Consider the following 27,926-nt stretch of genomic DNA (forward strand, 5'->3'; position numbering starts at 1 on the left):
TCAAAACCTTGGTAGTACCTATTCCTCCATTTCAACAATGGATGTGAGATAGGCAGTTATAGCACAGTGATTGAAAGGTCCTGAATTATTTTAATTTTGACATTCTTTGAGAACACTTGAAGCATTTACTTGTATTTAAGATTTAAAACAATACAGTACAAATGATGAAGTATACTATTTGTCTTTGATAAGTGCCAATTTTTGTATATGAAATATTCTAATGCATTTGAGTCATATCTTCACATTTATATTTTTCTTTTATGCTGTTACTTATCAAAAACTAAAAAGCACATTCAGAAAAAAAGTATTATAACTGAAAATAATTATATACTGTTATTAGCAATCTGCTGCAGGTGTTAAATATGCTAAGTATGGCACTGAGTATTTTTTTTTATATTTATTTTTCTTTTTATTGCTGCTGCACCTGCAGCATATGGAAGTTCCCAGGCTAGGTCAAATCAGAATTGCAACTGTTGGCCTATGCCACAGCCATTGCAACACCAGATCCGAGCCACATCTGTGATGTACACCACAGCTTTTGGCAACACTGGATCTTTAACCCACTGAGGGAGGCCAGGGATCAAACCCACATCCTCATGGAGGCTATGTTGAGTTCTTAACCTGCTGAGCCACAGTGGGAACTCTGGCACTGATTATTTCTAACTTTTGGGTTATATGTGATACAAACTCAATTCATATTGCTGAAGGGAAAAAATTGTTTTAATACTTGATCAGTTAGCCTTCACTTGGTAACAAACCACCTTCAATTTTAATGGCATCACATAAAAGTTATTGAATAAGTCACAATCCTTAGTTCAACAGGGTGGTTCTCACCTAGCTGACTCTGCCAGGGCTACATAGTGGAGGATAATCTCACTGTCTGAGGCTTCAGCTGGACTGGCTGAAATGGCTCTCCAGGATGTCTCTCTTTTTCTAGTAAGCAAGACTTGGCTTGTGGACTGGTAGCAGAAAAGTTCTCCTAATGAGGGAGAGCAAACTCTAATTCTCAGGGACTTTTCAAGCATTTATTCATATTAATTACATTTTCTCATGCCTCATTTGCCAAAATAAGTTGCACGGCCAAGCCCAAGAAGAAGATTCCACCTCTCAGTGGAAGAGTAGGGAGGTCACATAGAAAAATGGTGTATATATAGAGATAAAGGGGAATAGTGCAGTCATTTTTATCAATAGTCTATCACATACCCTCAGGGTTGTGTTAGGCTCAGGTGTTCAAATAACTTTGTCAATAATTCCTTTCTCTGTGTCTCGGTTCTGTTTTCCTATGTAGTTCAGGTGGGTTTTAGTTTTTGTTTTAAACAAGTTTTGGTAGGATAGCCAAAATCTGCTAAAGGATTACTCCTGGCCAGTGTAGCAACCCTAATGGAAAGATGCTCTTTTGCAGTGGTTCACACAAAACTGCAGAAATGACTTTTCATTAGCTAGATTTGGGTTACATTTCAATCCATGAACTAACCACCAGGGACCAGCCCATACTTTGTAACAGGAAATGGGGTCAGTCTCATCCAAACCACATGAAATGAAGGGTGGGGTGTACTGATTCTCCAAAGAAAATTATCTCACAGGTTGTGACCAAGAGAAGAATGAATGAGTGCTAGACGGTCAAAACCAACAGCCTCTAACTACATGGATGTGCTTACCTCACAGCATCAAGGAGAGGATTAGACTTTGCCTTGCATACTTAGGTTGATTGTTGTTTAAAGTCACTTCTCATTTCATAAGCCTTGAAAAGTAGTACATACACCTTCAGTAATAGGTCTGCAAGGTGGATTTTAAATATTTGTTTTGCATATTATTTCTCAAAGTCTCAAGTATAAATATTTTTACAACAAATTTATAAAGGGAGATTGTGTCTTTGCATGGTGGACCCATCAGTTAAATTTACTGAAGTGTCACCTGAGCACCATAGGAGGAATATAACCAAAAAAGCAGACATTCACGGTGGCATTTGAGGAGCATACATAGATTTAGAGGGTGGTTGCAGAAGGAAAAATGTTAATGGGGAATAGAAATTTGGGTGACAGAATTAGAAAATGAACTCCAAATGTCTGACACATAGAGTCAAAAATCCGGTAGGTTCCTAGGGCTGGAACTTTCCACACCAGTATTTATTCATGCCAGCCTCATGCTCCCAATCCACTCCACTTCTGCTCTCAGCTTCTCATTGATGTGGTTTATTGTTTTGTGGGTAATTCTCAGTGAAGAAGGCAGAGCTGGGGGATGAAAACACACTCTCCTGTGTTCAGATTTGAGTTCTGGCTTTGCCCCTGGGTGGAGTTGTTAACTCCCCTCCTCCTTCTGGGCCTCAGTTTTATTAGGCATCAAATGAATACCTGGGATAACTGACCTCAAAGGACTCTTGTGGCACATGTACACTTGGCACTTCCATCTTCTCTGCTTGGTCTTGGGTCATTCACTTTCCGTGGTGCAATTTTCTTGGCCCTTGGCGTGGGGAGTGCACACTGACCCCTACCCTCTGGATTCTTTCCCAGCCTTCCAAATCCATGGCTCTTGGTTCTTAGATTATGCTGCTCCCAGTTTTCCCCCCAAAGAGAATCTTGACAAATTCATGCTTTCCAGCAAGTTCCCCGGGAGGAGTGGTGTTGGCCAGTGGGATGTGTGCCCTTCTGTTGGCACAGATGGCCCTGGGCTATCCCTTCCTTCAGCCGGCACACTCTTGCTGCCAGTCATTTGCCCTTCCTCAAACTTTTGATTCCCATTCTCTCTACAGAGGATACAAATTTGTCCTAACAAATTGCCCTCATAAATATATATGATCTTTTTTTGTGGAATTTTATGAACATGTTAACCATAGCATTTGGGGAAAATTCTTCTTTATAAATTCATCCATAATTAAAAGAAGGAATTAATAGGTCATTCTTCTGAAACATACCTTCCAAACTGAGAATGATCCATCTTTTGAAGGTAACTCTGAGGTCATCTTTTCCTCTCTAGGAAGTTAATTTCAAACCAAACTTGTTTTTAATGAAAGGTTTCAATTTGTTTTATTATAAAGTGAGACAACAAAAGGGACTTCCAAAAGATGTGGTTTTTTGTGGTCATAGATTAATCTCATTTTCTCTCTTTTTTATACTTTTGCCAAAAATCAGAAGTGTGGCGTTCACAGAAAAATCAAAACAAAACAAAAACTCTTCAGTTTGAGAAATGGTGTTGACCTATCATCTGAATCCAGTGATGATTCTGCAGAGGCATTGTCTCCTTAGGTTTGTGTAATGGGCACTTTATCGTTTTGCCTTTTAGGCATTCATAAAATGTTCTTTCATAAGCCATCGCTCAACTTCTTTTTATTTTTTTCCCCATTATCATTGGTTTACAGTGTTCTGTCAATTTCTACTGCACAGCAAGGTGACCCAGTTACACATACATGTATACATTCTTTTTTTCTCATAGTATCATGCCCCATCACAAGTGACCCGGCATAGTTCCCAGTGCTATACACCAGGATCCCTTTGCTTATCCATTCCAAAGGCAATAGTTTGCATCTTTTAACCTCAGATTCCCAGTTCATCCTGCTCAACTTCTACATCACTCATCCCAGATGTTTGCAATCTTCTCTTGCCCACTGGACTGTCAGGATAGGCAAGGGACTCTGCTGTGTTCATTTCGGAATAGCCCACACCCAGCGCAGTGCTGCTGTGTGGTACACACTCATTGTGGTAACACTCATTGTGTACTCAAATGGAAGAATAGCACATGGGGTGAGGTGTATTTTTTGAAAGATCTAAGTTGGTTTTTGGTGATGAGCCATCTTGAGATAGTTAAGTTTGTAACTTGGAGGTGTTTTTCCTTTGTTTTAGTGTCAAAACCTTTATCAACTCTGATAACCTTACAGATCTGAAAAGAGAATGGAAACTTTGCAGTCATTTCAATGTCTTCTCTCAGCCTAATGATAGATTTGTTTTCATCATAACTTACTTATAGATAATCTTTCAAGGGCTAAACTTCTTACTGCTGTTTGGAAGGGGCTGGTTCAATCTAAAGAAAGTCTGAGAATCTGGGGTAAATTCACCCTGGATTCCTCCTTTTAGCAGTAATATATGCATTTACCTTTAATGCTGAAAGAAAGCATATCGAAATGTGTTTTTCATTTGCAGATGAGATGGTCATTTTAGTTGAAGGAATGTAGCTACAAAGATTTGAATCAGCTGAGTTGATTTTCATGCTGTCTGCCTGGGGGCAGTTCAGCACTTCGGACTTTACTTTCTTAAACTGCAGAAGCTTTGTCCCATCAGAGAGCTGCGGATCTCTGCTCCTTGTATCTGGTCTGCTTTTATTCCCAGGAAGAGCGGTCAGAGCTAAAGAGAAAGAGACACACTAAAAAATGTAAAACATAGTTTCAAACACCTTTGAGAAAGAAAAATTAATTGGATACTCTAGTAATATGGGAAATGGAGAGAGAGAAGAATCATACCCCATGCTTAACCTTTTGGACTCATCCTTGCCCATTTATATGTGTGGTTCAGTAAATTAAATAAGCTGTCCTTAGCCCAGAACATTGTATGATAGCATAGCCCTTCACTGTGATATTCAAAACAGGAACCTGACCCGTTTCAAAAGTGAAGAAACCCATGGCAATTCTAAACATTCCAACTGTATTAATTCCAGTGACAGTTATCCCTTAAGTTGCTTGAGATAGATTTCCCCCTTTACAACTTTTGAAATTTGTATTTGATCCTCATGACTTCTGGGGACCTGCATAGAGGTATGCTCTGTGTGTGTGTGTGTATGTGTGTGTGTGTGTGTGTGTGTGTGTAGCAGGAAGCAGAAACAGAGGAATTGTTGATCTATGTATGTCTTTCCCAATCCTTTAGTGGTTCCCTGTATTTTATTCATGTTTTTATGGAGAAACTTCACTTTCCAAAAGAAAGGTTGAGTGGTATGGAGTTCTTTCTTTGAGGGCAATATTTTTATTACTCTTCTTCCATCAAGGCTGAGAGTTGGGTAGCATCTGTCAAGCTTCAGCAACGAGGACCTTTAGAATCAGTACTGGGCTCTGTGACTTCATCAAGCCCCACTGCCCACTGGTTGATAAAGTCACTTCTCCTCACCTTGCTCACACCTGAGGTAGCCAGTCTGCCTCCTCTGCCCTGGGAACACTCTGGAACATGTGCCTTTCTCCTGGGCCAATCTCAGGAAGTGCTTCTCGTTTTCTACAAGGCTAGGGGCTTTTGATGTCTATGACAAGTTCATGGACATCTTGGTTGGGAGCCTTGTGTTTGAACTTAAAAGAATGGGTTAGGGAGTGGTCCGAGGAGACCTATCAAGCTCTTTTGGGCTGATTCTCAAGGTGACTGGACATTTGTTACTATGAGGGAAGGGTCACATCTTCAGCTTTGAATGTGTGTTGGTTTGATGTTGGTTGGATTAGTTCATCCATAGATTAGAGATGTCTTTGTTAGTTTATACACACGAACCTGACTTAACAAACCAGAAGACTAATGCATTGTTTGCATTGAAACATGGTGGTTAGCAAGGAATCAGACTCTGCACATCTGATTTCTAGGGCCCCCCTCCCCTGGTATCAGTGTAACTGGAAAAGGACATTAAGTATCTGCAAGATTTCTAAATGAGCATTGATGATGGTATAGTGGTTAAGATTATAGGCCCGGCTGCCTGGGCTTTGAATCCTGGCACTAATCTCCATATGATTTCAAGCCAGTTACTTTCCTTTAAGCTTTGTTTAACTGATCTGGAAAAAGAGCTACTAAATGTACTTATCTTGTAGAGTTGTTAGGAAGATTCAAGAGGATAGTCAAAACTGTGTCGTAAAATGCTTGGTACATAATAAGTGAACAATAAATGGTTGTGTTAGTATTAGTAATAATAATAGTTTCTGTTACAGAACAAAAGTAATTGGATGTTTTTTCAGGCTATTTTGTCCTATAATGATAGAATCTGGAGAATGCATCTGTTTCTCCCTGGAATACTTCTTTATGGGGACAGGATTACCTGTTCCCTGCTAGAGGCACACAAATGATTACTTACCAATAATTCTTTTTCTAGACTGTATTGCTTTGTCTGTGTTTCTGAGTATGTCTTTAACTACCATTTGTTGAATATTTGCTATATGCCAGTAAACTCATGCTTTTCATCATTTTACTTAATTTAGCTCTCACTAATGAGGAAAGATTTATTATCTCAATTTTCCAGATTAGGAAACTATGGTACAGGTAAGTAATAAAAGTTAGTTGGTGATAAAGCTGCCCTTAAGCTTAGCTCTGTTTATTACATTCCATGTTTATAACACAAGGCTGTACTGCTTATTCACTTATAACTCGGTATGTTGGACCTTGAAATACCAATGTATACATAGCACAGTATCATCACTAACTTTATATTTGGTACAATGGGGCATTTTAAATAAGTCTTGGATGGTACCCTAGTATCTTTATATACATTGAGTAGATGACAATTTGAGACCTGATTTCCAAATTCTAAAGTGTTGCATAAGAGATAAGTGTGTTTTGATTCCAGAGAACATTCAGTCTCTGGGTGGCAATCCAAATTAATATAATCTGAAACTTCCCAGATAGTTCTTATAGGACAATGATCAAGAAAAGACCCATGATTAAAGTACCAATAACTTCAGGTTTTAACAAACCTCTCTTAGATGGTTCTCTCTTAGATGAAATGGATGATTTGGTATGGAATGACAGTCCCACAGTGAGTAAGAATTTCCATAGGTCACTATATGCAGCCTCTTCTCTCTAGGTAAGAATGTCCCTAACTTCAGTATGTTATATGCTTTGTTTTTAATAGTTTTATTGAAATATGTAATTCACATGGGATACAATTCAACCTCTTGATTGTGTACAAGTCAATGGGATTTGCTGTATTAAATTACTGATTTTCAAAATTAGTAAAATATATCTAACATGAAATGTGCCATTTTAACCATTTTAAGTGTACACTTTAGTGGCATTAATCACGTTCACAGCATTGCCCAACCATCCCATTCTTTATTTCCAAAACTTTTTCTTCACCCCAACAGAAACTTTATAACTGCTGATCAATAAGTCTCCATGCTCTTTCTCCTGAGCACCTGGTAACTTCTATTCTACTTTCTGTCTACCTATTCTAGATGCTTCATATAAGTGGAATCACTCTCTCTATATATATTTTTTTTTGATATATAAATTTGATATGTTTATCTATCTATATACATTTAAATATATACATATATATTTTGGCCATGCTTGCAGCATGCAGAAGTTCTGGGGCCAGGGAATCAAGCCCATGTCACAGCAGCTGCAGCCTGAGCCACAGCAGTGACAACACTGGATCCTTAACATGCTGTACCACCAGGGGACTCCTATGTCTAGATTATTTCTGTGAGCATCATGTTTTCAAGGTTCATCTATGTTAGACCATGTATCAGACTTTCATTATTTTCACTGGGGCTAAATACTCTTCTACTGTACACATGATATTCTTGGCTGACCATATTGATTCTGTCCATGGCTGTTGAGCTTGTGAGCAAAAGAATCAGTTTTGTGTCAAACATTTCATTTGACAAAATCAACTTGGAAAATCCATTCAGTGTATTTCTAGAATAGTACTTTCCAATCTACAGTCACCTATACTCTTGTTTGCCTGAAGTTTTTCTTTAAATTCACCTTTTTTTTTTTTTTTTACTTTGAGCACTTACTACACCTTGCCCTGAGCAATGTTCATGAAATCTATTGACATAAATACTGTATATTGTCACTAATATCATTTATAAGTAATTGTTTTATATCTCTTAAATTTTCTCCTATACTATAGCCTAGTGTCCGACATGAGCTATGTCTCTAACTTTGAACCCTGGGGAGTGGGCTTTTATGTAAATATTAGATTAGATGTGGGACCTTCAGTGAAATCTGAAATGAAGAGGAGAGGGGTTGTGCAGATGTAGCCTGGCTTGATGGCCCTGAGGCCGGACTAGGCGTTAATTAGGAGGTTCAGATTCAGAGCCTAATCAGCTGTGTGATCTTAACATTATCCCCTGTGTCTTAGCTTCCTCTCTGTCTTTGGGTTGGGGTAGATCACCTCCTTTCTTCCTGCTGCCTCATTATCGGATGTTCTATTTCTTTCCTCTCTTATGGTTAGGAATGACAGGGCTAGTACCTGCCTCTGTACTTCTCTTCCACAAGGCTGTACCAGTGGGATTTTCACTTCTTGTATTTCTCGTATTTCATTTCTTTGTATTTCCACCCTCTCCCCCTTTGCTTTCCTCGCCTCTGTTAGGTTAGATCAAACTCAATCTGATGTAACTCTTAATGATTTCATTTTTAAGGACATTAGGAGTGCCTGCATCAAGGACATCATTTACCCTCATTTAGAACTGTGGGCATCTGCCCTGTGTCCATTTCTAGCAGCGATAAAATGGCAGTAAATCAGAAAATATGCCATGCTCCTTAGAGCTTCGAGAATGAGCTTTGGAGCGATCTGCTTACAGGGATGTCAGCCTGTCAGTGAGCAAATCAGCTCTGTCCTTACACCCCTATCACATCAGGGAAATCTCTGACATTGTGGGATGGGCTTGATTAGTCAGTCAATCTCTCTCTCCCCCCCGTGTGAGGTTGAGAGGGTGTCTCTCCCTTGTTTTCTCCCAGCACGTTTAGTGAACTTATTGGCCCCCTTGGTTTTATTGCCAACCGGAGCTTAGCCCTTGTCAGAGAGATTATTATATGAACCCTCCGTGACTTCTGACTTCAGAAGAGGCCCTGGATTTACATTTTTGCATTCCAGAGTCAGGAATATAAATGACTAATGGAACCCCGGGCCACCGAATATTTATATATCTATTTTGAAATTTACATTTCTCCCTTTCTCATGATGGGGTTTGCTACTCCCGGGGTCATAGTTGATGGGCCAGCAGCATTGGTGGTGACATAAAGCAATCATCTGGTAGAGTGCCTCCTCGCCTGGGTGGCTTACTGAGATGTGCTGCTGGTTATTATGCTGGCGATTCAGCAGTAATCGAACCCCCCATCTCCTCGGCCCTAGCCCCGCTTCCCTTTTATGATATCCAATAAATTTTGCATGCTCCAATTTGCCTCATCCACCAACCTAATCCTGTTTGAATGAAGAGTCTCTTCTGCAGCTTTCAACATGGCAACTTTGCCTTCTCTACCCAAATTATTCATAAGGGCAACTCATGAGTGTGCTGGCAAGGGGGCAGGACTCTGCAGATATAGACGGTGCAGATTTATTGGTCCATCCAGAAGATGAGGTTGCTTGGCTGTTGAACTTGTCACTCTGTGACATCTCGAGATGGAAGAGAACATATATAAATTCACCCCCTTATCTTGGATGAATAGGTTGTATTAGGTTAGGAATTTTTAAAAAGTGATGCACATGCTTGAAAGTTCCTCAATCCCTCCTTCTTTTTTAGGTATATAGTAAGATTTAATTATAGCAATAACAACAATAACAACATTTCTTAAGCATTTACAATTTAAGCATTAAATTCTTCTAAGTTCTTTTCATACATTTAAAGGATTTCTAATAACAACCCTGTGAGATTGGTCCTTTCTGTATACCCATTTCAAGAGATGGAAATCATGTTCCAGGGAGGGTAAGTAAATTGCTCAAGGCCACACAGCCAGTAAGTGACAGGGGCAAGGCCTACATGTCATGTTATCCAATGCATGCTCTGTACACTACCCAATGCCACTATGTGAGGTGGGCAAGAAGAAGTGGCCACGAGGTGAGTGTTAGTTAATTTCCCTTTCACTCAGTTCATGACCCATTATTTTTTCCTGTCAGTATTTATAGAGCCTCTACAGCATCTGTGCAGATGCTGGATGGTGAGGGTACAGCAGTGAAGAAGGCAAATACTTCCTGCTCTTGTGTAGTTATTCTATTAATAGGTACAGTCAGACAAAAAAAAATGTGTAAGCAAATAAACTATGTCCTTTCAAATATCAGGTGGTGCCTCAAATAAAATGCTCTAGAGCAGCATGATGGCAGTGTCCAGACAGGGAGAGGGGCTCCTTTGGCTAAGAGGTCACAGAAGGCCTCCCTGAGGGAAGGACATTTGAGCTGAGGTCTCAAGTATAAAGATAAGCTGGGTGGGGGTACGGTTCAGGTAGAGGAAAGGCAGAGGCCAACACCCTTGGCAGTGTCTTGTATTGGAAAGCCAGGAAGACCCATGTGAAACATTCATGGAGAAAAGGTAGATTACAAAGTCAGGAGGTTGTCAGGACTTGGTTCCTACAGAGCAGAGCAAGGGGCTAGAATGCTGTGGTGTTGACAGTTTCTTTCAGTTGCTGTTTTCTCGCCTACAGCCTATTTTCTTTTATGACCTGTCTTCTTTTCCTTCTGCTATGACTTGAGACTTACCTCATAATGGGCCTTTTAATTCTCTCTGTGATGCAACCAAATGCTGCTTGCTGGGCTCCTTGCTTTGTTCCAGCTAAGGGCAGCATTTAAAAGAGAACAGAGGAAGTCTCCAGCGGAGTATGTGCAGGAAGGAGGGCATGCTGCAAATCTAAAAGCGCTAATTAAATCGCTTGCTGCCTCACATCCTGTCCACAAGGCTTGGGGCAGTTGCATGCTCTTTACTGATGCCATGATATACACTCAAGAGTTGTGTGACTACACAGAAACAATTAAATTGGCCTTTTTAATCAGCGGGAAGGCCATGACCAATAATATTTTTATTGATTTGATAAGTGCAGTGGAAATAATCACAACGTATAGTTGTTCTTTCCCCCTTGGTCTTCGCTGTACACTAGGCTATCCAGGCCAAGTCAAGACTGACCTCTTGAACAATCTCCATGCAAATCTCCATGCAGAGAAGCATTCCTGCCTTACAAAAATTTCCATACTTTCCACTTGAAACAAAAGTTTTCAAGTTTCCAGTCCTTCGCTTGGTGGCAAAGGAATGTTCCCAATGTTAAGTGATTGAATATGCAGCTTCTCTTTTAGCCTTATTGATCTATATTTTTTTCCTGTAGGTCCATCTGGGATCTCATTTTGGCCAGAAGTATAGGTTCCATGGACATAATATAGACCAGGGATATTGCTTAGTTGGGGGTGTATACACAGTCACATGGATACGGGAAAATCTAAAGGAAACTCTAAGAAGAGTGAGCAGAATTTTGGACATTTTACCCCCAAATGGTTATTGTATTTGCCTAATTCATTCCATATGTGAGGGACAAATAGCGAGCTACAGAGTTGAGTGTCCCTAAAATGGGAGTTCATCCTTGGAGAATAGAAGAGCGAACTTTGGAATTGCCACTGTGGTACAGTGGTTTAAGTATCTGACTGCAGTGGCTCAGGTCTCTGTGGAGGCATGGGTTCCATCCCCAGCTCAGCACAGTGGGTTAAAGGGCCTGGCATTGTTACAGCTGCAGCTGGGATTCAATCTCTGTTCCCCAGAATTTCTGTATGCTCTGAGTGCAGCCATTCAAAAAAAAAAAAAAAAAAAAAGAGAGAGAGAGAGAGCGCGCAAACTTTAATTCAAGAAAAGGAAAAGGAAAATGAAGGGTCTCTAACTTGCATGTGGCCTCCCTTTAGAGTCATCCAATAAGAAAAGGTGAGAAGCTTCCAGGCTCCATCTCTTTCACCATCCCTGCCTGAAGGACCCATGAAGGAAGAGGGTAGCTGGTTTGTTATTATATTCCCTTCAGAGTTTAGTTGTCATCATTTCCACCTAACCTCACTCAAGATAAAGTCTCAGGAATTCTGGAGCTCCTGTTGTGGCTCAGCAGAAATGAACCTGACTAGAATCCATGAGGATGTGGGTTTGATCCCTGGCCCCACTCAGTGGGTTAAGGATCTGGCATTGCTGTGGCTGTGGCATAGGCTGGAAGCTGTAGCTCCAATGTGACCCCTGGCATGGGAACTTCCATGTGCCATACCTGTGTCCCTAAAACAAACAAACAAAAAGGCCTCAGGAATCTTAAATGCCAAAAGAGACCCCCTGGGATTTTTGACCAGGAAGGTTTGCCCAGAGCATGAGAGTTACGCTGTGTCCCCTAACACACCATTCTCCTCTGTGGAAGATGAGCCCCTCAGTACCCGGGTGGGACTTGTACAGACATAGCTCTCACAATTCTCACTCAAGGGATGCTTTGTTTCTAGATTTCTCTGGATCTTCATGGTGCCTGGAAACCATGATCTGTGAGGAGAAACAATACCCCAGATTGTGTCAGACAGATGTTTGAGTGTATGCTAGGAAGAAAGGGCTCTATTATCAAAAGGTTTGGGAAATGCTTTACATTAAATTTCCATTTTGGACATTAATAACATATTAGTGTATGAAAGACTTTGAGACTCTAGAGTAATTTATCAGCATTTTCCAAACACAGTCAAGGAATTCTTTGTCATAGCATGTTTGTTCTTTAAGCACACAATGGAAAATGCTGGCTTAGGACTACTTACTTTTTCCTGTGGGCTTACCTATAAACCTATACATGAGGTAAACATCTTTTCTCTTATGGCAGACTTTTTAGTGGGGTATTCCGTGGTCGTTCTATGCAAGAGATCTATGCTTCCAAGTTTAAATGTCTCAATGTGTATCCCCTCTAGACAAGAAGTCTCTCATTTGGCTTCATGGAAGTGTTTAAGTCTTTTAGGCTAAAGTGTAACATTAGAATTCCCTGGTGGCTCAGCAGGTTAAGTATCTGGCATTGTCACTGCAATAGCTTAGGTCACTGCTGTGATATGGGTTCAATCCCTGGCCCAGGAATTTTCGCACACTGTGGGCATGGCTAAATAAACAATAAATAAATATATAAATAAATAAAGTGTATCAGTAGATTCAAAAGCTGTGTATTCTAGAATTTCTTTTGTTGGCTTCTAGGTAAATATTTGGGAAATTTATGTCTTGATGATCACTGGGTTTAAACTTTTAAAACTGATACTTAACTGATATTTATAGTTATTAATGTTACCTTATATCCATCAGGGAAGTCATTACAATCATCAGATACAAACTATTTCATTCAAAGTTTGTTTAAAGTATATTGCCAGTATTATTTTTAGTGGATGGTATCTGTTTGTTTTCTTTGTATATTACTTTCATAAACTTTGCCATATCTCCATACAATCTGTACTGTCAGGCACTTCATACATATGACAAAGCTCAGGGTTCCCACTCTTCAAAGAAAATAAAATTTGGTCATCCAGTTATGATGCCTCAGTTCTTCTCAGCACTGTTCTCAAATGAGGGTGGGAGTGGACGATGGCATACAGCTCCCTGTTCAGAAGCAGGGAGGTGGAAGCAGGATTCCCTGTCCTCCAGTATTTCCCCCCATTTAGTATCCCTGGATCAGGGAAATGAAAAAGATATTAAGTCATGGGGATAATTCAGGATGAAATTAGATGATTCATGTAGAGTTCTTAGCAGAGCACCTGCCATATATGAAGTAGCCAACATGTACTTCTATTACCGTGATTATTTTTATTATCTTCATATATCTTATCCTCTTTTAGGGATTTTTATAAAATTTTTCAGATAAAGCAAGACATGCATTTGTGAATATTTGAAGACATTTATCACTAGCATTTGATTTCCAGTTCTGCCATCTTCATGGTATCTGAATCATTCATAATGTGCCATCAACTGTTGAAATATCACAAGTAGCAGTTGTTAAAATAAGTCATTAGATGAGTCTTTTATGAAAATTCAAAAATAAAACACACCAGGAAGAGAAATATTTCCATACTATATTTCCTCTCTTTAGTTAACCTATCTAAACTTACTGCATATAAATTGGAAGAATTAAAGAAATGAGGTGAGAAAATGCATTTCTAACTTCACAAGAGTTATAATGAGCCTGAAGCACCATCTGTATATATTCACTTGAAAACACTTGGGGGCATTTCTAAAGTGATCAGGTATATAGGAGTATGACCATTTCTTGGAAACAGTTTATACATGGCCAGACATTAGAGGTAGATACTGTATGTATTTGTGTAGGTGTGTCTCTTTGCAAAGTCAAGTAGAACAAATAGAACACTACAGATAATGAAGATATGTTTCTTCTTCTTTCTCTCTCTCTCTTTTTTTTTTTTTTTTTTTTTGTGGCGGGGGACACACGTGTGGCATATGGAAGTTCCCAGGCTAGGGGTCTAATTGGATCTACAGCTGCTGGCCTACACCACAGCTCACGGCAAAGCTGGATCCTTAACTCACTGAGTGAGGCCAGGGATCGAACCCGTATCCTCATGGATACTAGTTGGATTTGTTTCTGCTGAGCCACAACATGAACTCCCTGTTTGTTCTTTTTAGGCAGTTATATTGTTTAGTTAGAACATAGCACTTGTTCATTTAAAATAGATTTTATTCTTGTTGGAGCTGATTTGCTATATGCAAATAGAAAGAGGGAATGATGGAACACTCCTATTTCTATAAAAATAGGATCAACACTTACTCTACAGGTAGAAAAAGAGTCAATAAATATTTTGAGATTAGAGTGGTTCTTTTTTAAAAGGTGTCAGTTTTAGGACCACTGACTCTGCTTTGAAGGATGAAGATCACAGCTTCCTCTACTATTCCATGTACTGCTCAATTTCCCTTAGTTATATTATCTTTATGTTGTCAATGGCAATTGTATTATCTTCTATAACAGAATACTCTCCATATTTATTTAGTATTGATTCTATACTTAAATGAACTCAGGGCATATTACAAGTTCTTTTGATCGTAGCTTTTTCATTCCTAAATTCTTACTGAAAGGCTGATTTGCTGGATTTTCTTTGCAGGACATTTTCTTTTCATAAAGGGCTCACAAATCCTGGATTTATTCACTGCTTTGTGTCTGCTATATCTGAATGACACTTTAGGTGGTTATAATATTTTTAGGATATATACTGTTTTTCTAAATAATTTTAAGTGAAAAGCAATTATTCATTTTCTTCTGGCATTCAATATGATTCTAGTTAAGTATGAAGCCTGTCTTTCCTTCCTTGTATGTGATTTTTTTTCCTATAGGAATGTCTGGAGAATTTTTTCCCTTAAATTTCAGTAGCTTCATTAAGATTTATCAAATTGTTGATCATTCTGTGAATCATTTTTTGAAACTTGGTAAATTCTTTTGATTTGACAATTTTTTTCTTCATTTTGGTGACTTTTTAAATATATATTTGAATATATTTTCTGTTCCATTTTTGTAAGTATACACATGTCATCTTTATCTTCTGATATAATTACTTTCTTTTTTTTTCTTCTGTGCATTTACTATGATTATGTCAATCTTTACTCTGTCAATAGTTTGCTTTTTAGTGTGGTCTTTCTCCTCTTTCAACTTTCTATGCTTTATAGTTCACTTTTTTTTTTTTTTTTTTTTTTGTCTTTTTAGGGCCAAGGTATATGGAGGTCCCTAGGCTAGGGGTAAAATCAGAGCTATAGCTGCTGGTCTATGCCACAGCCACAGCAACATGGGATCCAAGCTGCATCTGCCACCTACACCACAGCTCATGGCAATGCTGGATCCTTAATCCACTAAGCAAGGGTAGGGATCGAACCCAAGTCCTTATGGACAGTAGTCAGTTCATTAACCACTGAGCCGTGATGGGAGTTCCAGCTTTATAGATCTGAATGATTCTGTTTTAGTCTTTGTTTCCTTTGGTCTTCTTTTTCAAACAATTCAATTGTTTTTTGTTTTGTTTTGTTGTTTTGGTTTAGTTTTTTGGCTGGGCTTCTTAAATCTCTTAGACTTTGTTTTTACTAAATTTATAAACTTTTTCATGTTATTTTTTCAAATACTTTTTCTACGTGATTTTTTTCTTCCTCTGTTATTTCAACACCACATATGCTGGGCTTTTGATTTTTCCTACAGGACTTGAGACTTTATTCATTTTTCTTTTTTTCATTTTTTCTCTTTATTCTTCAGCTTGGATAATTTATTTTTATCAATCTTCAAGTTCACCGAATCTTTCCTCTGTAAACTCCATTCTGCTATTAATGTCAGCCAGTGAAATTTTCATCTCACATATTAAATTTTTCCGTTCTAAAATTTCCAAATTGTTTATTTTCTGTTCTCTCCTGAGAACTACTACTTTTCCAATAATTTCAAATGTGTTCAATTTTACCTCATAAAGCATGTTTATAATAGCAACTTCATAGTCTTTATTTGATAATTCTAGCATCTAAGTCATCTTGGGGTTGATAGCTGTTGATTGTCTTTCCCCTTGAGCATTGGCCACATTTTTATACTTCTGTAAATATTTAATGATTTTTTATTGTAGTCCAGCTATTGAGATCAAGCAAAACTCTCATTCGTCTGAGTCCCTCTTTTTTTAGGGTCTTGCTCTTATTAAGCTGTTTGATAGCCTAAAGCTATTATACTTTTCCTGTTTTTTGGGATGTTGGTAGATTCTTTGCTTTTTGCATGATGTGCTCTGTCTTCTCTTTTCTGGTTTTGTTTTTGTTATTTTTTATCAAGGTTTGCATGTTTCCCTCTGATAATTTTTGAGTGATTCTGAGACTTCAGGTGTGGATGGCTTAAGTATCTTTACACCTTACGTAAGACTAGTTTCTTTTATTCACAGAATCTAGTTTGAGAGGCAAGAATATTCAGTCCTCTGTATATGCGGGCTTCACATCCATGGATTCAACCTACCATGGGTAGAAACCTGAAAATACTGAGGGCTGGGTATATTCATCTTACTGTGCCATTTTATATCAGGGGCTTGAGCATCCATGGATTTTTAGTATCTATAGGGGCTCCTGTAATTAATCCCATGCAGATACCGAGAGAAGACTGTATTTCAGATTTTATTTGTGGTTTTTTTTTTTTTTTTTTAGCTTGAGAAAATGGTGTAGAAAGGAGAATAACTCTGCTGTAGAAGGATGTGATCTTTATTAGAATACTCATCCTCAGTTATCTCATATAGCATTCTGTTCCATGTCCTTCATCAGAGTTTACTTTGGGGCTTGGGGTCACTTCTCCAGTTCAGTGTTCATACCCATTAGAACCTATGTGTTAGGCTTCTGTGTTTTGCTCTCCCCCACCCCAGGATTTATTTAATTCATTACTCAAAAGAAGGAAAAGATAAGAATGCCTATATAAAGTTTGCTTCACTTTAGATTTTAGGGTATTAATGAGAATGCTTAGGATTCATAGACTCCCCTGTATAATTACTTGTGATTTATAGTGTTGTTTAATGATAAGCTGTGTATACCACTAGTCAATCCCAGAATCTTTTTCACTGAATTCTGGTTTCTAAATTTTATTGCATTAGCCCACATTCCTTGCCTTGTTTGGTTTCTTTCTTTCTTTCTTTCTTTTTCTTTGCTTATTTCTAATATTTTGCTTTCAATTTTATTTATTTATTTATTTTTTTTTTGCTCTTTTAGGGCTGCACCTGCAGCATATGGAAGTTCCCAGGACAGGGGTTGAGTCAGAGCTACAGCTGCTGGCCCATTCCACAGCCATAGATAGCAACATGGCATCTGAGACAAGTCTGCAACACACACAACAGCTCATGGAAACACTGGATCCCCAACCCACTGAGCAAGGCCAGGAATGGTACCCACATCCTCAAGGATACTAGTGGGATTTATTTCTGCTGTGCCACAATGGGAACTCACAATGTTATTTTTATTTTTATTTTATTATACATAAGTGGAAGAAATTCTGTCATATAATTTTAAGAAATTTAAATTTTTTTAAATACAAAAATTAATATACATAGGCTTATTTGTACATTAACTATCTATGTAATCTCACTTTTTCTTCCCAACCATCTAAATCCTAAAGATTTTTCACAGCCCAACACCAGTTCTCCCTCTTCTATGATACAACTTTTGAATGTTCCACCTGCCAATCATTTCTACCTGTCTGAAACTCAACATCAATCTCTCATTGCTTCTCACTGGATATTGTAACAATAGTGATATTTTACTAGTATGTGCATTCTTCCCTTGTGTAGCCTAAAGACTCTGGATATAGAGACTCATGTGTTAATTTTTCTCAGGATAGTATCTGAGCTGTGTACTTAGTTAATAAATCAACATTTCCTGTGCTTATCTGCCATCTTGTGGGTTACTCAACTCAAAATGGGTATCTTTTCTCAATCCTTGGAAATACGCTCCTGAAAGTGAAGATTCCCTCTGCAGGTTTGGCCATTGCATCCTCCATGGAAGCTTCTTTAAAACCTAATGAGATAATGACTGTGGAAATGCTTTATAAACTATAAAGTGCTCTACACATGTATGATCATCTACATATAATATGATTGTCACTCATGTCACTAATACTACTAATGGTCAGCAAGTCAGCTGGAGGACCAGCTTTATTCACTGCTGCTTCATTCCACTGTCTCATCCTGAGCTTGACACTCTGGCAGTGGCGACCCTCAAGGAGGTCGCCTGACCTTCATCAGTGACTCACCATTGACTATTACCTGCCTTTGTTAGTAGCACTCAGACAGCATATAGATAATTCCCCATTTCCTGTCCTTTGTCTCTGAATCTCATTTCACAAAAGCTTTACTATGAAACTCCCTGGCCTATCACTTCCTTCTAAATGCCAGTATTGTGTGTTATAAGTTTGAACTCACGAGCTAACTGAACTTCCTTAAAATATTATTTTATTTTGCCTAAAATTGTTAAACAGTGACTTGGTGCTGTGGTTTTATGTGCTCTCAAAAACTGCTAAGTAGGGAAATATATGATGGAACTAGATGGGTTTGAACAAATTTGTATTTTTTTGGGGGGGGATATGCTTTTCATATGTATTTTTCCTGTTTCCTTGTTTTAACTGTAGGATCCTTGAGAATACAGATAATAGTTAAAAGTGTTCTGAAAAATGGAGGATGAAGGAGGGCATGAACAATACTTATAATATTGTAAATGGGAGAAATATAGTGATAAGGACCAAATACGGTGACACTAAATTACAAGAGCAGGGACCTGGAGTTTGACCAATTATAGCTGGGTGACCTTGGATAAGTTACTAAATCTTTCCAGGTCACATCTGTAATTTGGAGATAATAAGAATATTTGCCTCCTATAGGGCTGTTGATAATGAATGTAAAGTGTTTATAGCAGTGCCTGGAACATAACATAAGCAACAGATTGTTATCTGCTATCATCATTATCATTTTATTTTTAATTCTTCCTTGCACCTTCAGCAAGGTAAGTACAGGGCAAATAAAAGATGATAAAATTTATATAGCTTGAAGTAAGAATATGAGATTTACTCTGCCAAAAGTTCATACAGGCTAGGGATAAAAAAAATAGTAAGACTTTTTATGGGCATTGTTTTAAAATGTTATATGTATTATCTAATTTAATTCTTATAACAACAGTATGAGGTAGGTATTGGTTTAGCCACATTTTTAGACACAGAAACTGAGGGACTGAGATGTTAAGAAACTAAACCAAGGTCACATAACTAGTAAATGGTTGAACTAAGATTTAATTCAGTCAATTTGTTCATTTAATCCTTATTTGGAGGTGTGCGTATGTGGGTGTGGGTGTGTGTGTATGTGCAGGTGGGGGGTGTGTTGGGGGGTTAGATACTTTCACACATGAGGAATCCACAATAGATTATTGGTAAAATTCAGTGTCTGGGCAATGTCTTTGCAGTGAAGATCATTGCCAAAGGGGACACTTTGAAACAGGTTATCAGAAAGAAAATCCAGAGACACATGGAGCCAAGGCCTGACCCAGGGAAGTGGAATTTGTAATTTGGTTTAAGGTACATGGAATTAACTAGGGAAAAAAATGAAAAATGATTTTGAAGTATACTGGATGATGGATCTGGGTATGACCGAATGAACAATGGGCAGATATTTAATACAGCTGGGTACTATTCCTTTTTTGCCACTATCTAGTGTGGTGACCTTGGCAAGCTGTTTGGCCTTACAGGTGGAGACACTTGGTTTCCAAAGTGATAAAATAAAGAATCACATGGGATTTTCTCTGTGTACACTTCAGATTCTGAAACTCTTGAACCTTTTTTTTTTTTTCCTCCATCATCCACTCTCACGCTTGATATTATCTCTACCATGTATTTAAAATTTATTTTATATCTCATTTTGTATTTTGCACACTGGTCATTCATTTATCCTATGTGTTCAGGATATACTGTATATGCTCACTGTGTGACTTGCTTCTTTAATTAAAATTGGTTTGGGTGAGACCGTATTCTGCCTCCTGGAATTCTCAGAATTCTAGCACAGTGCTCTCAACATAATAGGCAAAGAGTCAGTGTTGTTTGTATGGGTGATGATACTAATGTGTCGAATGCCACAGAAAAACTGAAAAATTAGTCCTCAATAACTTTTTAAAGAATCCTCTTTTAAGAAAACAAACAAGCAAGAATGGGCTTGTGTTGAGAAAACTACATGAGTGAGGTGATTTCTGCCTTCAGGAAGCTTACTGACATGGGTGCAAGTAACCATCATAGAATTTAGGTTCCTAGGGCTGAAAAACCCTAACAGTTACTGAGTCCAGCTCACCAGACCCGCATCGGATCCCCATTACGACATCCCCACCAAGTGGTGGTCTGGCAGCTTCTTGAGCACTTCAGTGACAGCAAGTAGAAAGGTAGACTGTCAAGCTTTGTGTAGGAGGAAGCATCTCTATGTAGAGCAAAGGTCTTTTCTAGGCTGAGGAAAAGCCATGGTGATGGTCTTAGAGATGTGAAGTCCGTATGTTGAAGGTATTTGGGAAAGGACCTCAAACTCCTTTGTAGCAGCAAAGTTGCAGACGTACCAAAGGTAAGGGTCTGTTGTAGGAACACCAAATGGTCTAGCCTGACCATTTATCAGCAACCATTTGTGTGGTAGGGAACAGTGATATTCTTAAGTTGATGGGGGCTTTTCGTTGGAAGGACCTTGACTGTCCTCTATGTTTGGACTTGCTAATGGCCCTGACAGAAGTCATAGTCCTATGTTCACTGGGTGGCTGGTTGAATACATCGCTCTTAGCAGCCCCACCTCATGTGTTTCCCTGCATCTGTATTCTGTATTCTCACCTGGAGAATGACCCACAGCTGTGGCTTTTCTTTAGAGCAGAGACATGGTTAGAACAGGAATTATGAAGGGCCCTCTGCTGGTCTTATTTCCTTGTAGATCTGTTATAAATGCATAATAACCCTAAGAGGAAGCTGTGTCAGTCTGTACCACCTGACAGAGCCTTCCGTCTTCCCCATGCTGCCTCCCACTCTTGGACATGTGCCGAGTAGCTTACAGCCTCAAAGAAAGCAAGCATCCTGATTTTGGGGGTGTGGAAGTTGGGGGGACAGTGATAAACAGGTCTTTGCCTGTTTTTGTCTTCTCCCATGATAATGAACCCATCACCAGCACAGGAATTTAATGCAATGATTTTTCCAAGAGCCATCCAGCCCCACTGCAGCCCTGCCTGAAAATATAAATACACTTCCTGGGGACAGATTTGCATTTTTTGGTGAAAGAAATTCATATATATGGCAAAGATGCCTCAGTAATTATAGAAAGTTTATTTCTGTCCCCAGATGTCAGCAATCAAATTCCACATAAATATATTTTGTGTAAATCTGTCGGCAGCTGGTCTCCATTCAGGTTTCTGGAGATATTAGCCTGTCTTTGAGTTTATGACAAAGTTAAAAATTATTCATTAAACTGACCTGCAGTATATTCAGTAACTGGAAAATTGCCTTGCAGTTCTATTTGGTTTGTAGATGTGATCACAAGTAAATTTTTAACTTAATTAATTGGCCGTTTCTGTTGACAAGAAATTTATGTGGTAATAATTTGCTCGAAATAGATGCCGACTGTAGGAAATGAGATATCCATCATAGGCTTGTGTTCCACCAGCTGCACAGTGGCTATTATGAAAGTATTTCAGCCTGCGCCGACCCCAGTGTTTGTGCAGTCAAGATTATATATACCCACGATCCATAGCCTGCCAGAGAGGCGCTGGTGGAGGTCTATGATAACAAAGACTTTGTGATTTATGGCTTGCTGTGAAAGCAGAGCTTGATGAGATTAAACAATTTCATAGCACAAGTGTTTCTCAAGACCTGATTTGTAGTTGCAAGCTGATGGTAAATCACATTTATATATCTGCAAGCGTGCTCAGCAGAGGACTGCAATTACAGTTTAAGACAGCTACTTTTTATTTAATTTTTATCCTGGTTTTGTCTCTTTTATATCCCCTTCGTCTGCAAACCACTCACCTTCACGAGTCCTTTCCTGGTTAGAAGGCCAAAGATTGGAGTCAATGATGTTCGTCTTGTCTTTGTGCCAGCTTGGGGTTGAGGGAAGGGGGGGAGCGGACGGGAGAGGACTGCAGATCAGCACCGACTGGTTCAAACTGGCTTTGACTGGTGTGTGCTCTTTGTTCAATTCTTTGTCCAGAGAAGTCTGTTTCCTGTTTGCCCTCGGCATGCAGCTGATACTTGAACTTCTGGGTATACAGCTGGAACAGGGGGGCCTCCATCATCCTGGGATATAGGGCAACTCTGAGTACATCATGTGAATGGGGGGAGGGCGGTGAGGATTAAACTGATTTAGGAAGCTCCACTTGAAGGTTGCAGACTACCTCAGGGGCGTACAGCTGGCTCCCCTTGACTGTGCAGTGCAAATTTCTGTTTCCCCTGCAAATCTGTGAGGAATAAATTCTCATCAGTTTCTTTAACCAGTTTATTGATTATGTTCTGTGGCATATCTCTGCGCTAAGGACTTGTATCACAATCTCTGCCCTCAAGCAGTTTATAATCTACATATGGTACTTACTAGAAAAAAAAATAACAACCTAGAAGTGGCAAGACTTCACATGATGGCCTTAAATGGGTGGTATTTACACTGTTGGAGGGTCAGAGCAGGCAGGAGAGAGAGGACACCCAGCTGTGAAGGCTGAGAGGATGAATAAAATAAGTGTCCAAAGGATAAAAGGGATTTCAAGTTGGAGGAGGAGAGCATTCTGGAAATTTCAATGATCTGATCTGCACTGACAGAAGCCTCCAAAATACCCAGCCATAGGTTCAAGTACAGGCTGTGTGGCCAGTGATTTAATAATTATAGTAACAACATAACAGTAGTTTTTGTTGAATGCTTACTACATGCCATAATAAATGCTTTCTATGTATCATCTTATTTTTTTGTTTGTTTGTTTAGGGCCATACCTGTTGCATATGGAGGTTCTCAGGCTAGGAGTCAAATGGAGCTATAGCCACCAGCCTATGCCACAGCCATAGCAATGAGGGATCTGAGCCTCATCTGCAACCTACCCCACAGCTCATGGCAATGCTGGATCCTTTAAACCATGAAGCAAGGCCAGGGATCCAACTTGTGTCCTCATAGATACGATTCAGGTTCATTATCCCTGAGCCATGATGGGAACGCCTATGTATCATCTTCTTAATCCTCATAATAAACATGCAAAGTGAGGGCTATTGTGGGAGCGAGGAAACTGAGGTTTAGAGAGGTTAGGTAACTTGACCATGTTCATCCAGGTGTGAATTTGAGCTGGTTCTGAAACCCTCGTGTATCTCACCCCAAAGTCTGTGTTCTTAACCACTTTGTTGCATTGTTCTTAGATAAGGAACATGGATATTTTTAGGGAAACAATACTATTGCAATGCCCGATAGTCTTATCCACAAGATACTCCCTTTTCCCTCCAAAATTTAGAATACAGTTATCTCTTCCTTTTTGAAAATTCACTCATTTTTCCTTTTTCTTTTTTTTTTTTCTTTTTGTCTTTTTATAGCGATACCAGCAGCATATGGAGATTACCAGGCTGGGGGTTGAATCAGAGCTGTAACTGCTTGCCTATGCCACAGCCATAGCAATGCCAGATCTGAGTCTCATCTGCAATACCGCAGCTCACAACAATGCCAGATCCTTAACCCACTGAGCAAGGCCAGGGATCGCACCTGCATCCTCATGGATACTAGTCAAATACATTTCCGCTGAGCCACGACAGGAACTCCTCATTTTGCTTTTTAAAAACCTATATTAGCACTTGTTTCCATTAACTGAAAAAAATCCAAAGAGGATTTTTGCTTTTAGGGGAAATGGTGAAAAGCATGGATAGCATTCATTCTCAGCTTTGCCGCCAGTAGTTACAGAGGCAGCCTGCACCCCGAGCAGATAGTGGCACCACCAAGCTCCTTCCCCAGGAATCACACTCAGCATCTCAGCATCAAGACACCAGACCTTTGAACTGGGTCTGTGAGCACCTGTGCTTTATCTCTATTTATTCTGTGCATCTGTTAGAAAAATGTGTCCTATGGGAATTGCTTTTTTGCTTTATACAAATTTGATTTATGAGAGGTTTCATAGGAATGCTCTACTTTTGGATATTGGGGGAAACCTGTATTTGGTCTTTGTGGTAGGCTGAATGATGGCTACCCAAGTTTGTCCACATCCTAATCCTCAGAACCTGTGATTATTACCTTACATGGCAAAAAGAACACTGCAGATGTGATTAAGTTATGGATCTTGGGATGGGGAGATTATGTTGGATTAGCTGGTTGGACCTGATGTAAACACAATGGTCCTTGTAAAAGGAAGCAGGTGGTGTCAGTTGGAGGAGGAAGTGGTGTGATAAAGGCAACAGAGATTAGAGTGATGCACTTTAAAGATGAAGAAAAAGCTCATAGGACAGGGCACATAGCATTTAGGCAGACATGAGCAGCTTAAAGTCAGGGAAATTGCTTCTCCTCTTAGAGGTTCTAGAAGGAACCAGCCTTGCTGACACCTCACTTTTACCCCTGTAGGATTTATTTTGGACTTCTGACTTCCAAAACTTTAAGACAAAAGACTCATACTGTTTAACTACTAAGTTTGTGGTAACTTGTTACATCAGCAACAAGAAGCTAATGCAGGAGTTCCCATCGTGGCGCAGTGGTTAACAAATCCGACTAGGAACCATGAGGTTCGGGTTTGATCCCTGCCCTTGCTCAGTGGGTTAACAATCCGGTGTTGCCATGAGCTGTGGTGTAGGTTGCAGACGCAGCTCGGATCCTGCATTGCTGTGGCTCTGGCATAGGCTGGTGGCTACAGCTCTGATTAGACTCCTAGCCTGGGAATCTCCATATACTGTGGGAGTGGCCCAAGAAATGGCAAAAAGACAAAAAAAAAAAAAAAAAGAAGAAGAAGCTAATGCAATCTTCGACAAATTACAACCAGCTCCACAGAGTTTAATCCTGACTTTAATGAAATACTATTTTATTTTGTGTTAATTCGTTTAGGGAAGGGGTACTTGTTTTGATTGTTCTTCCCATTCTCCTCTTTTTTGTGGCCGGAAGGGCAGTGATTATTTGTTTCATTCACCCATGAATCTCCAGTGCTTAGCACAATACAGGGCATCTAACAGGTGCTTGTAAATATTTATTAAATTAGTGAGATTACCTCTTCTCCAGGATATAGGTATCATTCACTTTAAAATCTAGTTTTTCTTTATTCCTCCAAAAGCCTAACTTGCCAAAGACATAATTTATCTTTATAAAGTCGCAAAGGGAGTAATAAGGGATCCTTCTTATTGTTGTCTACAAATTTGGTATATATCAGTGTAGTGAAGGGAGTAGTAAGATGCCCAGAAAATCCAAGACTGGCTTAAGAATCTCTAGCAGGTCAATGTGAATGGTTAATTGAGCCAAAAACTTTAAACAGTAGGTGAGCCTTTATCCTTATAGGAGATATGTAGGAGGACTTAATAAATGCATATGGTCTCTGGGGCCATCACATGCTTCCATCCCTGTGTTGGCTTTTGTCTTTTATTTGATAGTTAGGTGGTGTTTCCTATTTGTTTATTATTCCTGGTTTTATGCCCCTGAGAGTCTTTTAGCTGGAGACTTATGGGCATGGTTCTTTCCACTGAGTACAGATGTTAAACTCACCCATGAAGCTCTTTATGAGGGGTGAGCCAGTTCAGTGTCTTTGGCCTGGATTCCAGAGACCTGGTTTAAAAATCTTGGGAAAGCTGAGAGCTTCGTTTCTCCCTCTAGGGTACTCATGTATTAGCCTCCCAATAAAAGTTAATTGAATTTAATTTTATGTTTTAAGTGTGATGCATTTTAAAGTTCTCCCCAGTGCTAGAGTCCCTCTTGAAAAGGCAGTAAATTCATATTATTAAACTACCAAATGTAATTCAGCTCAAATAAGCATATTCGGCAATCTTTATTCTGGATATGTGGGACTGACCTTGTCTTAAGACTAAATCATTTCATTCCAGACAAAGTCTGTTTGGAGTTAATTGGGGAAGCAATGTGGATGTGCAGTAGGTCACTCTAAGCTTTTTATTCTCCTACTGGCCTTCATTCAAAGAGTCGCCATAGCATACATTTTCTCATGCCACTTCTTCCATCATTTTATAAATATCAGTATTTGACACAGTGTGGAAGGTGAAAAAGACAATGAACATCTTCCCACTGGAGATTCTTTATCAGACTCCCTGCTTTATCCTATTATTTTAGAATGGCTAATTTGTCAGCTCTGGCATTAAAAGGTATTGTGGGGCAGGAGAGACCATATTAGTCTAAGGAATCAGATGATCTGGATTCTAACCCCTGCCTGTCCATTAACCAGCCCACTGACCTTGGGCATGTCTTGTCTTTGTGCCTCAGTTTTTCCACCTTTTTAAAATAAGAGAATTAGAAGAGAAGAGTAATCTTCAAACTGTTTTCTAAGAGGTCTTAGTGTGTTGAGTTTCTTGGCAGCTCTGCTGAGAGACCAGGAGGAGAATGGATTGAGCAGCAGTTAAGGGTGAGATCAGCCAAGGGCTTTAGGCCCTCAGCTTCCACTTCGATACAAAGAGAGTAGCTTACTTCAACAACAGTGACCCCCTGCACACAGGTAGGTTTGACTTTCCTCATTCATGTAGTTTTTAGTTTTGTGTCTTTAATCTCTATCCAAGGTCTAGATCAAATTTTATTTTTCCAGGAACTCTTGCCCAGCCATTCTAGATTCCACAGAGATCCTGTTCTGAGTTCTTTGAGAATCAAGTTGGCGTCAAAATGTTCACACTATACAATCACAGTGTATTGTGCCATGCATTATAGGTTCACTTGTCTTAACTGAACTTGCCACCAAGATCCCTGAAGACATAGATCCTGCAGTCCTTTGGTGACTTCTGAAGTGGTGGATCAAAAATAACCAAAATATTTATTATAATAAAATAGTAATTGTGCCAGCCTGGCCCTGATAGGAAAGGTAACACATTCTCAGTAAGCACAAATAAAGTGTGTTTAGTTTTGGTCCACTTTTTATCATTATGCTCATAAACATTCTCTGGTGACACCATTGTTCATTTTCAAGGGAGGAAAAAATCCTTGGCCAAAACTGGAACTTTGCTTTCTGAGTCCTGTAAAACAGACCGTCAAATAAATTAGAGGATCCCCAACCAAAGCTAAGACTGCTAGGTCTAATATGGGCTTTAATTTCATCTAAATCTCCTTGCTGTGGTGGGATAAATGGGCTGAGATTAGTTTGGCGTTAGAAAAGGTAGAAAAACCCAGAAAGCAAACCCGGAATCAAAATTGGTTTGTGGAGGTCAGCCTCTTGGTTTAATTTCCAGTTCATTCGAGTAGACTTTTTCATGAACTCTAAAAAAATCTGTGACTAAATTTGCAACTTTCCCTTCCCTAGTGTGACAACAACATAATACTCTGGCTCATACTAGGCAATCTCAGGGTTAAGGTAAAGGTGTTTTCTTTTGAGCAGTAGATATTCTTGGAAAATCCCTTAAATGTGTAAAGCCAGAACCCATCAGTCCACCAGGAAAGATGATGATCTGCCAGTCTCTCTGCAAATCAAATGAAGCTATGTTCTCTGCCCAAGAGGCGCTCTTTCTTTTGCGAACAGGTTTCCTTCAACAAAGAGGCGATTGTTGACACAAACCAACATGAACGATATTTAATAAGATGGACATTTAGCAAGAGTGTGTTCAAGTATTGAAAGTATAATTTGCCTATGGTTTGCCCTAGCTACAGGAGAGAAGATGCTTCGGTGGAGA

General features: G+C 39.3%; 2 long non-coding RNA genes across 2 annotated transcripts in view; one reads left to right on the plus strand and one right to left on the minus strand.

Moving 5' to 3' along the window:
* The window catches only part of LRMDA (leucine rich melanocyte differentiation associated), a 1,116,486-nt gene that overhangs the window by 822,266 nt on the left and 266,294 nt on the right, over positions 1-27,926 (plus strand). The window lies entirely within an intron of this gene.
* On the minus strand, positions 706-22,558 carry LOC146396895 (uncharacterized). Its single transcript, XR_014828178.1, has 2 exons — positions 22,146-22,558; positions 706-4,334 (listed from the first exon to the last, which is right to left on the minus strand). It is a non-coding gene; the product is annotated as an uncharacterized LOC146396895 (long non-coding RNA).

Source organism: Sus scrofa, chromosome 14, assembly GCF_054392235.1.
Source record: "Sus scrofa isolate SSC_HxYL_T2T_F1_AM1 chromosome 14, Sscrofa_HxYL_maternal_Yorkshire_Landrace_v2.0, whole genome shotgun sequence".
Classification (NCBI taxonomy): Eukaryota; Metazoa; Chordata; class Mammalia; order Artiodactyla; family Suidae; genus Sus; species Sus scrofa.